At 40.8% G+C, this 12,466-nt stretch overlaps 1 protein-coding gene across 6 annotated transcripts in view; it reads left to right on the top strand.

Moving 5' to 3' along the window:
* USP33 (ubiquitin specific peptidase 33) overlaps positions 1–12,466 on the top strand; it is an 88,971-nt gene that overhangs the window by 16,068 nt on the left and 60,437 nt on the right. Inside the window, exon 1 of one of the 6 annotated variants that reach the window (XM_068540137.1) lies at positions 2,953–3,031. The exons of the other annotated variants lie outside the window; for them this stretch is intronic. The gene's annotated coding sequence lies outside the window, so the exon portion shown is untranslated. Of the gene's footprint in view, positions 1–2,952; positions 3,032–12,466 lie in introns of those variants that run through there. 6 annotated transcript variants of the gene reach the window in all.

Below are 12,466 nucleotides of genomic sequence, written 5' to 3'. Positions count from 1 at the left end.
CAGTTGCTCCACGGCATGTGGGATCTTCCCAGACCAGGGCTCGAACCCGTGTCCCCTGCATTGGCAGGCAGATTCTCAACCACTGCGCCACCAGAGAAGCCCTATGAGCTCTTTATTAGTTACATTGTGTTGGCCAAAAAGTTCGTTTGGTTTTTCTCCGTAAGATGGCTCTAGTAGTGCTTAGTTGTTAACTTCATTCGAAACAATTTTGTTAGATTGTATTGTGCCAGCTGCCATATCAGCATGCATTAAAAAAAAAAAACTTATCAAAACTGGTAAATTTTTGTGTAGCCATTTTAATATTGAAGATGGAAGGGGAAAAAAAGCAACATTTTTGGCATATTATACTTTATTATTTCAAGAAAGGTAAAAGCGCAACCGAAACGCAAAAAAAGATTTGTGCAGTGTATGGAGAAGGTGACTGATCGAACATGTCAGAAGTGGTTTGCGAAGTTTTGTGATGGAGATTTCTTGCTGCATAATGCTCCACGGTCGGGTAGACAAGTTGAAGTTGACAGCGATCACATTGAGACATTAATTGAGAACAATCAACGTTATACCACATGGGAGAGAGCCGACATACTCAAAATATCTGAATTAAGCATTGAAAATCATTTGCACCAGCTTGGTTTTGTGAATTGCTTTGATGTTTGCGTTCCACATAAGTTAAGCAAAAAAACCCTTCTTGACCGTATTTCCGCATGAGATTCTCTACTTAAACATAATGAAAACGTTCCATTTTTGAAACAAATTGTAACGGGCGATGAAAAGTGGACACTGTACAATAACGTGGAATGGAAGAGATTGTGGGGCAAGCGAAATGAACCACCACCAACCACACCAAAGGCCAGTCTTCATCCAAAGAAGGTGATGTGTATATGGTGGGATTGGAAGGGAGGTTATTATGAGCTCCTTCCTGAAAACCAGACGATTAATTCCGACAAGTACTGCTCCCAATTAGACCAACTGAAAGCAGCACTCAACGAAAAGCATCCGGAATTAGTCAACAGAAAATGCATAATCTTCCATCAGGATAACGCAAGACCACATGTTTCTTTGATGACCAGGCAAAAGCTGTTACAGCTTGGCTGGGAAGTTCTGATTCATCCACCGTATTCACCAGACATTGCACCTTCGGATTTCCATTTATTTTGGTCTTTACAAAATTCTCTCAATGGAAAAAATGTCAGTTCCCTGGAAGACTGTAAAAGACACCTGGAACAGTTCTTTGCTCAAAAAGATAAAAAGTTTTGGGAAGTTGGAATCACGAAGTTGCCTGAAAAATGGCAGAAGGTAGTGGAATAAAACGGTGAATATGTCGTTCAATAAAGTTTATGGTGAAAATGAAAAATGTGTTTTTTATTTTTACTTAAAAACCAAAGGAACTTTTTGGCCAACCCAATACATATTTAAAATATCTTCTATTTGCTGGCTTGATTTTTCATCTCTTAATGGTGTCTTTTGACGCAGAGATGAGTTTTTTATAGGTGACAATTTTTGGCAGCAATATTACTAAATAATGGAAACAGTTTCAAACCTCCTTTTTCAAAATGCTCTCTTCATTGTACCAGTTTCTTGCCAAAAGCAGTTCTCACCCATTTTTGAAACACAAATTTTACTTTTGGGCTATAGGATAAATGTATATATTAAAAATTTTTTTTGTTATTAGCATATCGCTGACAGCTACTTGTCATCACAGCAAAGGTCAGAAAATTTAAAACACTTGTCTTTTTTCAAATAAACCTATAAAACTCTCCTTTAAGTCAGATAGTACTTCGCTACAAGACATCAGGGAACAAATGATTTTCATGACCGTTCTCTTATGTCTTTACAGAGGAGTATAAACATTTAAAAACATTTAGATATTTGATTTTTTAAAAATAAAAATTAACCACATTGCTGACATCCTGAAGCATGTCAACTGCAATATTTTGAAATATGCTGACCATCAGTGAATCCAGGATAGGTTGTGGCGCAAACTGAGGCCTTGGTGTCAATCCCTATATAGGATGCTGGCAAAACTTCATTTCTTCTATTTTTACCATACAAATAGAATTGAAAGCTCTCATATTCTCTATTTGTTTCTGATGGAGATTGAGCATCTTACATAACGCTTGAGTACAAGCTCCCATTTGGGAGACCAAAAAGATAGAGGTAAACAGACATGTTGAAACTGGCAATTTGAACAATTAATTAATATTAATTTAACTGTTTTTATTGTTTGCATATCAATCAATTGAACGGATTTTAACAGATCCATAAATTACAAGGCAGATCTCTTCAAATGCTCTAGTCACTAAGCAGATACTAAAGTTTCAATAAATATTTGATTTGATCTTGATTTTGGCTTAAGGGAAAATGGGAGAGATGAATTTCTACTTTGTAGATGTGGAAAAAGAAACGCAGTGACTTTCAGAGAGTCTATGTCCTAAGACGTTGGGAGAGGAAAGAGGAGAGGAAGGAAAAAGGGTTGAATTGAATTAAGTAGTCTAATTTTTCTGTGCACAAGGTCGGAAACCGGACAGCCTTAACGCAAATTCTGTAATGCATAGAGACAGACCTGCTAATGGTCGTAGTGTGACTGCAGAAGAGGGGGAGAACACGTGTAGAAATGAAAAGTGCCCCAAATCTAAAACTGCTCTGCACGTACGGTCCCTGTGCCGCTAGCTACTTTGGAAGTCCCAGCAGGGAGAGCAGCTTGGGTCTCCACACCTGGACCCGGCCTCGGCGGCCACGCCCCAGAGGCGGGACGAGCTTTCCTCGCAGCCCCGCCCCTGCCCGCCCTCCTCGCCCTCCCGCGACGCCCTAGACGCCGGCGGCGGTCGCGGAGACACCGGAAGGAGCTGGAGCTGCTGCGGGAAGTGGCCGGGAGGCTGGTATCCCGTAGGCTGAGCTGCGGGTCCGTTTTCCGGCCACCCAGAAGCGACGCCGCCCCCTCCTAGGCCAGGGGAGGAAAAGAGGAGCTGGTGGGAGGTGCGGCCGCAGGCCACCGTCGGCCGCGCTGGCGGGGCCCGTGGGGAAGGCCGTGGAGGTGAGCGCGTAGCTGTTGGGAGGGGCGCGGGGCCGAAGTGCGCCTCGCCTGCAGCCAGGGGTCGGTCTGTGTTTTCGCTCCCGCGCGCCGGGGCTGTGGCTGCTGCAGCGGCCTCTTTTTCTTGGTTCGGGGTGGTGGTGGGCGCGCGGGTGGATAGAAGGCCTAGGCCCCTCCGGTGCTCTGCGCTGCAGGGATGATTGGTGGCCTCCCCAGTAGGGGCGGCGGAGGATGCGAGTCAGTCGTAGATTTGAGGAAGGGTCCCCAGGGGGCGCTCCCCTGGGAAGCGGGAGGAAGGAGGGGTGAGACGAGTCCCGAAGCGGGCCTCCGCTCTTTTCCTCGGTCTCCGCATGCCGGCTTATCAGCCCAGCACGGTGGGCGCAGGCGACTGAAAGCCCCGCTGTAAGCTGGCTCCTGGGTTCTGGTTTCGCTTTGCGGCGAAGTTGGGGTGATCGGACCCATTTGTGCAGCCCCGGGGGTCCCGTTATTCAGTGTTGTCAGCAGGAAAACCTAGGCGTCATCGTCACTGAAATTTTTCTTAGACGAATATTTAATCCTGACTGTTTCAGAGGTTACCCCTTGCGGTCTGTCCATCCGCAGCTTTTGTTTGAGTCAGTTTCCATGGTGTGTGGTTTCCCAGACCTTTACTCTTACATATTTTACCTACTACAAAATGCTCTTCATTTGAATATTTACAGGGTGCAAGTTGAGCTGTTGGATGATTCTGGGTGTTTTGCACTCAAGTGTTTTTAGGGTTTACGTTCTCATATAATCAGTATAAGGCCGGGAAAATTGGGCCAGAGGGGAAACGCTGGCAGGAGCATAGGCTCTAAATTTACGATAAGGATCTCTAGACTTCTTGCTTAATAGGTGTATAGAATAGTAGAATTTTTTAGTTTAATCAGATTATTTTTCTTTTGAGGAAAACTTGTTTCAAAAAATAATGAGGCTGTTCTAGTTCCATTTCTGGTTGAGACAATTGTATCGTTTGGAAAGGTCTGACCAAAGCAGATAATAAGCTATTTGATTTGAACCTAATACGAATATTGTTAGTGAATTCATGCTATAAACATGGGGAAAAGTAGGAATCTTATTGAAAGACTGCTGATTTTAAGGAAAAGTAATAGTAATAAGTTATAGTACACCGGGGGCTTTATGTTATTTAATTTACTTTGGCAGGATTAAAAAAAAAAGGACAGTACAAAAGTATTGCAGGAATAAAATATTTGACCTTTTGCCATATGCAAGAGGGAATAGTCTACTTAAGATTGCTTCTTATCTTTGATCTGGTTTATAGCCAGCTTTCACTTTTTTGTCTTGAGCTCTTTATAACTTACGCCTTTATAACCTATTTGTAACAAATAACAGTGCATTTAATGACGTTAGATTGTAGTAAATAGATTACTTTAATCGTTTGAAATTCAGAGTTGAGATAATTTTTACATTTATTTATTGTTAGAATTTTCAATGACCTTTCACATATACAATCTTATTTGATCCTCATGCCAGTCCTCTGAGTTAGAAATGCCAAGAAGTAAAGTCTTTTCCCGTGACAGAAGCATTTCGAGATTGTGTAAGGATCAGAATTTCCCTAAAGCCTGAAATAATCTTGCTGAAGTAAACTTTGATATGAATTGGAATTCAGCTAAGTATTGGAGCACTGTGAAGTATAACATGTGACAGACTCTGGACTCTTTGCAAGGAAATGAAGTACATAAATGGTGAAAGATTTTTGGTGAGAAACATGAAATGTAGTTATTTCCCAAAAATAAAGGAATAAGTAACAGCTTTCTTTAGTGTTTTTTTTTTTTTTTTAAATTATTAGCACCTTTAATTATTATTTATTTATTTATTTATTTTTGGCTGTGTTGGGTCTTCGTTTCTGTGCGAGGGCTTCCTCTAGTTGCGGCGAGCGGGGGCCACTCTTCATCGCAGTGCGCGGGCCTTTCACTATCGCGGCCCCTCCCGTTGCGGGGCACAGGCTCCAGACGCGCAGGCTCAGCAGCCGTGGCCCACGGGCCTAGTTGCTCCGCGGCATGTGGGATCTTCCCAGACCAGGGCTCGAACCCGTGTGCCCTGCATTAGCAGGCAGACTCTCAACCGCTGCGCCACCAGGGAAGCCCTTTAGTGTTGTTTCTAAACTTCTTTTTTTTAAGTCTGCATGCGATTTCAGGAGCATTTTGATAAATAGGTTAGTCCCAAAGAGTCTGAGATAAGCTCAGTTTGTTTGTCTATAAAAAGGAGCATGAATTTTGTACTAATACTTAAGAATGCATATATAAAAATAAATGTTCTTTTCAAAAGTTACTTTAGAAGGCTATGTAGGTCAATATCTATGGGTCTATCAGGGAAAGAAAGCCCTTTGGAAAATAAAAAGAATGGCACATGGTTTCTACCCTTAAAGAATTTAGAGTCAGGCTTGTGGTCAAGTAGGGTAGTTTTTTACAGAACTGTGGTAAAATGTCTTATGACTTACAGTCAGGAATTTAGGTGAGGGAGACATTACTTGTGATTGAATCTTGATAGAGATGATATTTGAGATGAGTGAGCTTTGCAAGGTTTTCAACAGGCAAATATTGGAGGACATTTCTAAAAACAATAGATTATTCCGTTCCTGGAAAGGTACAACTTATATTTGAGAAAGGATCAGTACAACAGTTTGGCTGATAATAAGTTATGATTTACCTAAGTTAGAAATAGGAGATGAAAAAGACAAATTACGAAGGGCTTCATTGAAGATGTTTGGTTAGAAGAGGTATGTGATCCATGTGAATGCAGAATGAGCTGTAATTGGGAGATGATTGAGACCAAGAGAACACTTGGGCAGCTTTAGGTTAAGCGAGATCTTGATAGTGTCACTTTTGTGGCCCTTGTAGTTTCTCCAAAGTGCTATCTTGTAAGCAGACCTTGAGATAACATGGATGCAGGTGAGATGCCAGGAAGCACAAGTGAGGGAGTGGGTAAAGAGTCCGGAAAGGGAAAAAAAAGCCAGTGATGGGCAACTGGGGGTTAATCCTGTGGAGATTTTTGTAGAGCTGCCTTAGAATTGTCCTACTAACTGAAGGGTAGCTGGGGAGTTTTTCCACCTACTCCAGTCCTCACTGATTGAGATTGTTCTTGAAATGTTTCTCAAGCACTTCCCATTGTCTTAGCTAGGTTTGGGCAGGCTCCTGTTGGTGGAGGTGGGAAGCTGTCAGGATACTATCTGTACCAGCTGCAAGGTGAGCTGAAGGGATGGGGACCAGATGTCAACTGCGTCTGTTAATAGGCATTCTTATTAAATAATCAAGATGTGAAATAAAAGCCTCAATTTAGGTGGAGATCTAGAAGAAATGTGAGTTGAGAAGTGATGGATAAAAGAAGCAAGCAGTAGAATTTGGTAACTGGTAGAATATAGAAAATGAGGAGGGACTCTAAAATGGCACTGAGGTTTGAGAGTTATGTAACTTGTGATTGAGGACGGTTGACAGAAGGTCACTGACATTCAAATTAGTTATTTCAGGAGAATAAAGGAATTACAGGGTGTTGAAGAGTCTTGATAAAGTAGAGTGTAGGTGACCAGTCATTCAAAAGGGAAAGTAGGGTGGAGATTTGAACAGTGCTGCCACCCCCACTAGATACACAGTGTCTGACCCATACTTGATTGGGCCTTTGTTAAATTAGCCTGTAAATGCCTGGGGCTAGCGCGTCCTGAAATATGGCGATATGGTGAAAATATGAGACTGAATGTGACATAGAATAAGAAGATTTCTTACATTTTTTAACTATTTATAAAATCCTGAAGGAGGAATTGCTAATATTTTTAGTAGAGGCATTATTTAGATGAATAAATTCTGATTCTTTTTTATAATCAACAATATTCTGGTAAAGAAAAAAATTGACAAAATTTCTTAGAGTGGTTCTCATTTGAATATGGTGGTTGCATTTGTTTTTCCGTGATTCTACATGTTCTACTTAAGTAGTTTTAATGACTGTCCCATAATGTTGATATTCTGTTAATTTAATTACCCCTCCATCTTGCTCAGAAGTGACTTAGGGTGAAAATTACCATCAGCTGGTTTGCGCTTCTATTAGAACTCTGTTATATTCATTGATTCTTGTTCTCCATTTCTCTTCCTCTTGCTTCCTCCCTCTTCTCTCTTCCCCCTCTGCCTAGTGTTTGTCACAATTATCTCAACTAGATAAGGCTATAGTTGACTATACTTTGCTGTTATTGGACAGATTTTTTTTCTTTGTAGGAAATGCTGATTAATGTTTGCAAATCTTGATTAAGGAATTTTATTTAAAGCGAGGCTGCTGGATTGGAGCTATGCTTTTGGGTGGTTTATTGTGGCAGTGTTAAGAATAGGTTCTAGAACAGCTAGATTGCAGGTAGAGCAATCAGTTAGGAGATTATATAGTTCTCTTAATAGACTCAGTAAGCTTCTCATTAATTAGACTGTTAAGGGTCAAAGGGACAGATGTTTTTAAGAAAAGGGAAATCAGAAGATTACTACTAAATTTCTTTTTCTTTGTTACGGTTTGAACGAAAATTAAGAACGATTAGGGGAAGAGTTATAGGACTGTGAGATCTGTGCGAAGATTTTAAGGAGTTTTTGTTTGCTAGAATATTTGTTTAAAGGACAAGAAACACAGTTCTTAAAAGTGCTCATCAGGGGACTTCCCTGGTGGCACATTGTTTAAGAATCTGCTTGCCAATGCAGGGGATACGGGTTTAAGCCCTGGTCGGGGAAGCTCACATGCCGCAGAGCAACTAAGCCTGTGAGCCACAACTACTGAGCCCGTGTGCCACAACTACTGAAGCCTGCGCGGCTAGAGCCCATGATCCGCAACAAAAGAAGCCACCTCAATGAGAAGGCCGTGCACCGCAGCGAAGAGTATCCCCCGCTCTCCAAAAGCAGAGAAAGCCCGCGCACAGCAACGAAGACCCAGTGCAGCCATAAATAAATAAATAAATTTAAAAATAAAAAAGTGCTCATCAGGGGACTTTCCTGGTGGCGCAGTGGATAAGACTCACGTCTTATCCACTGGGGGCCTGCCTGGGTTCGATCCCTGGTAAGGGAACTAGATCCCACATGCATGCTGCAACTAAGAGTTTGCATGCCACAACTAAGGAGCCCACGAGCCGCAACTTAAGACCCGGCACAACCAAATAAATAAATATTTTTTTTAAAAAGTGCTCATCAGCATATTTTATAGATTAAAAGTTTCTACAAACTCTTAGTATGGATTGATTTAGAATAAAATAAACTTTTCTGCCCATTGTACTCTTTGCTGATATTGATACTTCCATTGTCAATTTTTTTGGCTTGCTTTTGTTGTATAGTAATTTTCTTCTATGGTAAATATGGAAAAATAAGCTGTAAGGTTATTATAATGTTGTATTTTTACAATTGAAATAATTTTGAAACCTAGTATTTAAAATAGTACAGTTGGACTTCCCTGGTGGCGCAGTGGTTAAGAATCTGCCTGCCAGTGCAGGGGACACGGGTTCGAGCCCTGGTCCAGGAAGATCCCACATGCTGCGGAGCAACTAAGCCCGTGTGCCATAGCTACTGAGCCTGCGCTCTAGAGACTGCGAGCCGCAACTACTGAGTCCACATGCCACAACTGCTGAAGCCCGCCCACCTAGAGCCCGTGCTCTGCAACAAGAGAAGGCACCGCAATGAGAAGCACACTCACTGCAGTGAAGAGCATCCCCCACTCGCTGCAACTAGAAGAAAGCCGCGCACAGCAACAAAGACCCAACACAGCTAAAAATAATAAATAAAATTAAAAATAAAATAAAATAGTACAGTTGGGGGCTTCCAGGGTGGTGCAGTGGTTAAGAATCCGCCTGCCAATGCAGGGGACATGGGTTCAATCCTTGGTCCGGGAAGATCCCACACGCCCCGGAACAACCAAGCCCGTGCACCACAACTACTGAGCCTTGTGCTCTAGCGCCTGTGAGCCACAGCTACTGAAGCCCGCGTGCCTAGAGCCCGTGCTCCACAACAAGAGAAACCACCACAATGAGAAGCCCGCGCACTGCAACGAAGAGGAGCCCCTGCTCGCTGCAACTAGAGAAATCCCAGGCAGAGCAACGAAGACCCAACACAGCCAAAAATAAATAAACTAATTAATTAAAAAAAAAAAGTTTAAAAAAGTAAAAGATAAAATAGTACAGTTGGATTAGTCAGATTAGTTGTAGTAATGGAACAGTTGTATAGGTTGAAACTACTGACAGACAAATCAGTTTTTCTGCAGTCAGAGAATCTTAGAATTGACTTCAGGGCAAAATGCTGTCCTTTGAAACACCTGACAGTTGGTCTTCCAGCCTCTGTGTGTAACAATGATGGGGAACATCCTACTTCCCAAGGTTCCACCTTCCATTTTTATATAGCTCTAATTGTTGAAAATCTTCACCATTGACTGGAGTTGCTATTTCTAAATTTCTCAAGTTACGTAAAAAAGAAAAGATCTCTCTTACTTTGGTCATAATGTCCAAATAATTGGAACGCATGTATCAAGTCCTCCAACTTTTGTTTTTTTTTTTTTTTTTTTTTGGCTGCTTGGAGCGACTTGCGGGATCATATTTCCCCAACCAGGGCCTGGGCAGTGAAAGTGCCGAGTCCTAACCACTGGACCGCCAGGGAGCTCCCCTCAGGTCCTCCAACTTTTGCCTTCTGCTGTCTAAACATAACATCCATACTTTCAATTTTGCCTCATAATAGTTAACATTTATTGAGTGCTTACTCTCACTCTGTTTGAAATTATATATGTTAACAAATGTTTTATATAACACCCCCCCCCCAACTCCACGAGGTAGATTTTTGTAATTATCTCAATTTTATAGATGAGGGAACTGAGGCACAGAGAAGTGACTTAACCCTGGTCACAAACCTAGGACATAGTGGAGCTTGGATTTGAACCCAGGTAGCCTTGCTCCGGAAACTTTACTTTTAGCCATAGTGTTGTCTTTATGACGATACAGTTTTCAAATTATTTAAGACTGTCTGTGGAAGGCATTTGTATTCTGTAGCTTTTAGTGTTCTTCATAAATAAAACATTCACTATATGATTTACTTAGTTTATGAGTACAATAAGACTGGCTTCTCTTTTTATTCTGAAACCTATTCTGTTGATAAATTGAGTGAGAACTGCACTGTTGTTTCCTTCGTCTTCTAGCATCTAGACTCTAAATACCTGAAATACCCTTTTTTTGGCCTTACCTTAGACAGTAGACTCTTTGAATGCCAATATAGAATACTATATCCATCCTTGTTAATCTTAGCTCATTTTTCTAAATAAAATGTCATTTCTTTAATTATTTTTATAATTTTATAATTAGATTTCACTAGCCTGCCTTCTGTGTCTTTATCCAGATTTTTGTTAAAAATTTTGGACAGTTCTGCCATCTGCTAATACAGAGTTTCTTCTGGATTCATATTAATCTTCTGTGTAACTAATAAATTAGCAACCAGCTCTCCTGACAGATTTTTTTGTCACAGTCGCTTGATTCTGATTCTTTATAAATACCTTTACTTTTTGGAATAGACTAGATAATGGAATATAGGCAGTTTTTCAATATTAAAAGGTTCTCCTTAGGTTACCAACTATGTCTTGATGTGTAACAAATATTAATAACACTGGTCCCTATGCTTTTCCTGTATTAAAACTTGAATGTCTGCTATTCTGTTATTAGGATGACCGGGTCAGAATTTGGGGCCGGAAGATTTGGGGATTGTACTGCTAAAAAGTAAAATCTTCCCCACCCCCTTAAAAGTAATATCTTCAGAAGCAGTTTTGAATCTACAGATGGACACTTGAGCCCCTGCCAAAGCTGTACATCATACAGCATGATGCTATCATTTCAATCTGGAAGATTTTTCAGTTGTTATTACCGTCATTATTGCTGAGGAGATTTCAAATTGTCCAGATAGGGTAGATAGAGGGAAAAGTTGTCTGATAAAAGATTGCAAAGGTCAGGACAAATTGAGGTCAAATTATGGAAAGCCTTAATTTCCATGCACAGTTTGAATTTTTTTTTGCTCTCTAGTAATTCCCAACCTGTGATCCCCAAGCTTCCAGAGGAGTCTTAGAGTTTTGTAGATTAATAGTTTTGTAGATTTGTATATTTTGGAGATTAATCCCTTATTGGTTTCTTCGCTTGCATATATTTTCTTCCATTCTGAGGGTTGGCTTTTCGTTTTGTTTATGGTTTCCTTTGCTATGCAAAAGCTTTTAAGTTTAATTAGATCCCATTTGTTTATTTTTGTTTTAATTTTCATTACTCTAGGAAGTGGATCGAAAAAGATCTTGTTGCAGTTTATGTCAAAGAGTGTTCTGCTTGTGTTTCCCTTTAAGAGTTTTATAGTGTCTGGCCTCACATTTAGGTCTTTGATCCATTTTGAGTTTATTTTTGTGTATGATGTTAGGGAGTGTTCTAATTTCATTCTTTTAAATGTAGCTGTCCAGTTTTCCCAGCACCACTTATTGAAGAGACTGTCTTTTCTCCATTGTATATTCTTGCCTCCTTTGTCATAGATTAGGTGACTATAGGTGCGTGGATTTATCTCTGGGCTTTTTATCCTGTTCCATTGATCTATCTCTCTGTTTTTGTGCCAGTACCATACTGTCTCGATTACTGTAGCTTTGTAGTATAGTCTGAAGTCAGGGAGCCTGATTCCTCCAGTTCCGTTTTTCTTTCTCAAGATTGATTTGTTTATTTGTGGTCTTTTGTGTTTCCATACAAATTGTAAAATGTTTTGTTCTAATTCTGTGAAGAAATGCCATTGGTAATTTGATGGGGATTGCATTGAATCTGTAGATTGCTTTGGGTAGTATAGTCATTTTCACAGTATTGATTCTTCTGATCCAAGAACGTGGTATATCTCTCCATCTGTTTGTTCATCTTTGATTTTTTTCATCAGTATCTTATAGTTTTCTTTTTTAAAAAATAAATTTATTTATTTTTATGTATTTGGCTGTGTCGGGTCTTAGTTGCAGTATGCGGAATCTTCATTGTGGCATGTGGGATCTGTCGTTGCAGTGAGCAGGCTTCTCTCTAGTTGTGGCGTGCGGGCTCTAGAGCGTGGGGGCTCAGTAGTTGAGGCACACAGACTCTCTAGTTGTGGTGCACAGGCTCCAGAGTATGCAGGCTTAGTTGCCCCGTGGCATGTGTGATCTTACTTCCGCGACCAGGGATTGAACCCATGTCCCCTGCATTGGAAGGCGGATTCTTAACCACTGGACCACCAGGGAAGTCCCAGTATCTTATAGCTTTCTGAGTACAGGTTTTGGCCTCCTTAGGTAGGTTTATTCCTAGGTATTTTATTCTTTTTGTTGTGATGGTAAATGGGACTGTTTCCTTAATTTCTCTTTCTGATCTTTTGTTGTTAGTGTATAGGAATGCAAGAGATTTCTGTGTATTAATTTTGTATCCTGCAACTTTACCAA

Source organism: Eschrichtius robustus, chromosome 3 (genome assembly GCF_028021215.1).
Source record: "Eschrichtius robustus isolate mEscRob2 chromosome 3, mEscRob2.pri, whole genome shotgun sequence".
Classification (NCBI taxonomy): Eukaryota; Metazoa; Chordata; class Mammalia; order Artiodactyla; family Eschrichtiidae; genus Eschrichtius; species Eschrichtius robustus.
Note: the sequence above shows the minus strand (reverse complement) of the source record. Positions and strands in the feature narration are given on the sequence as shown.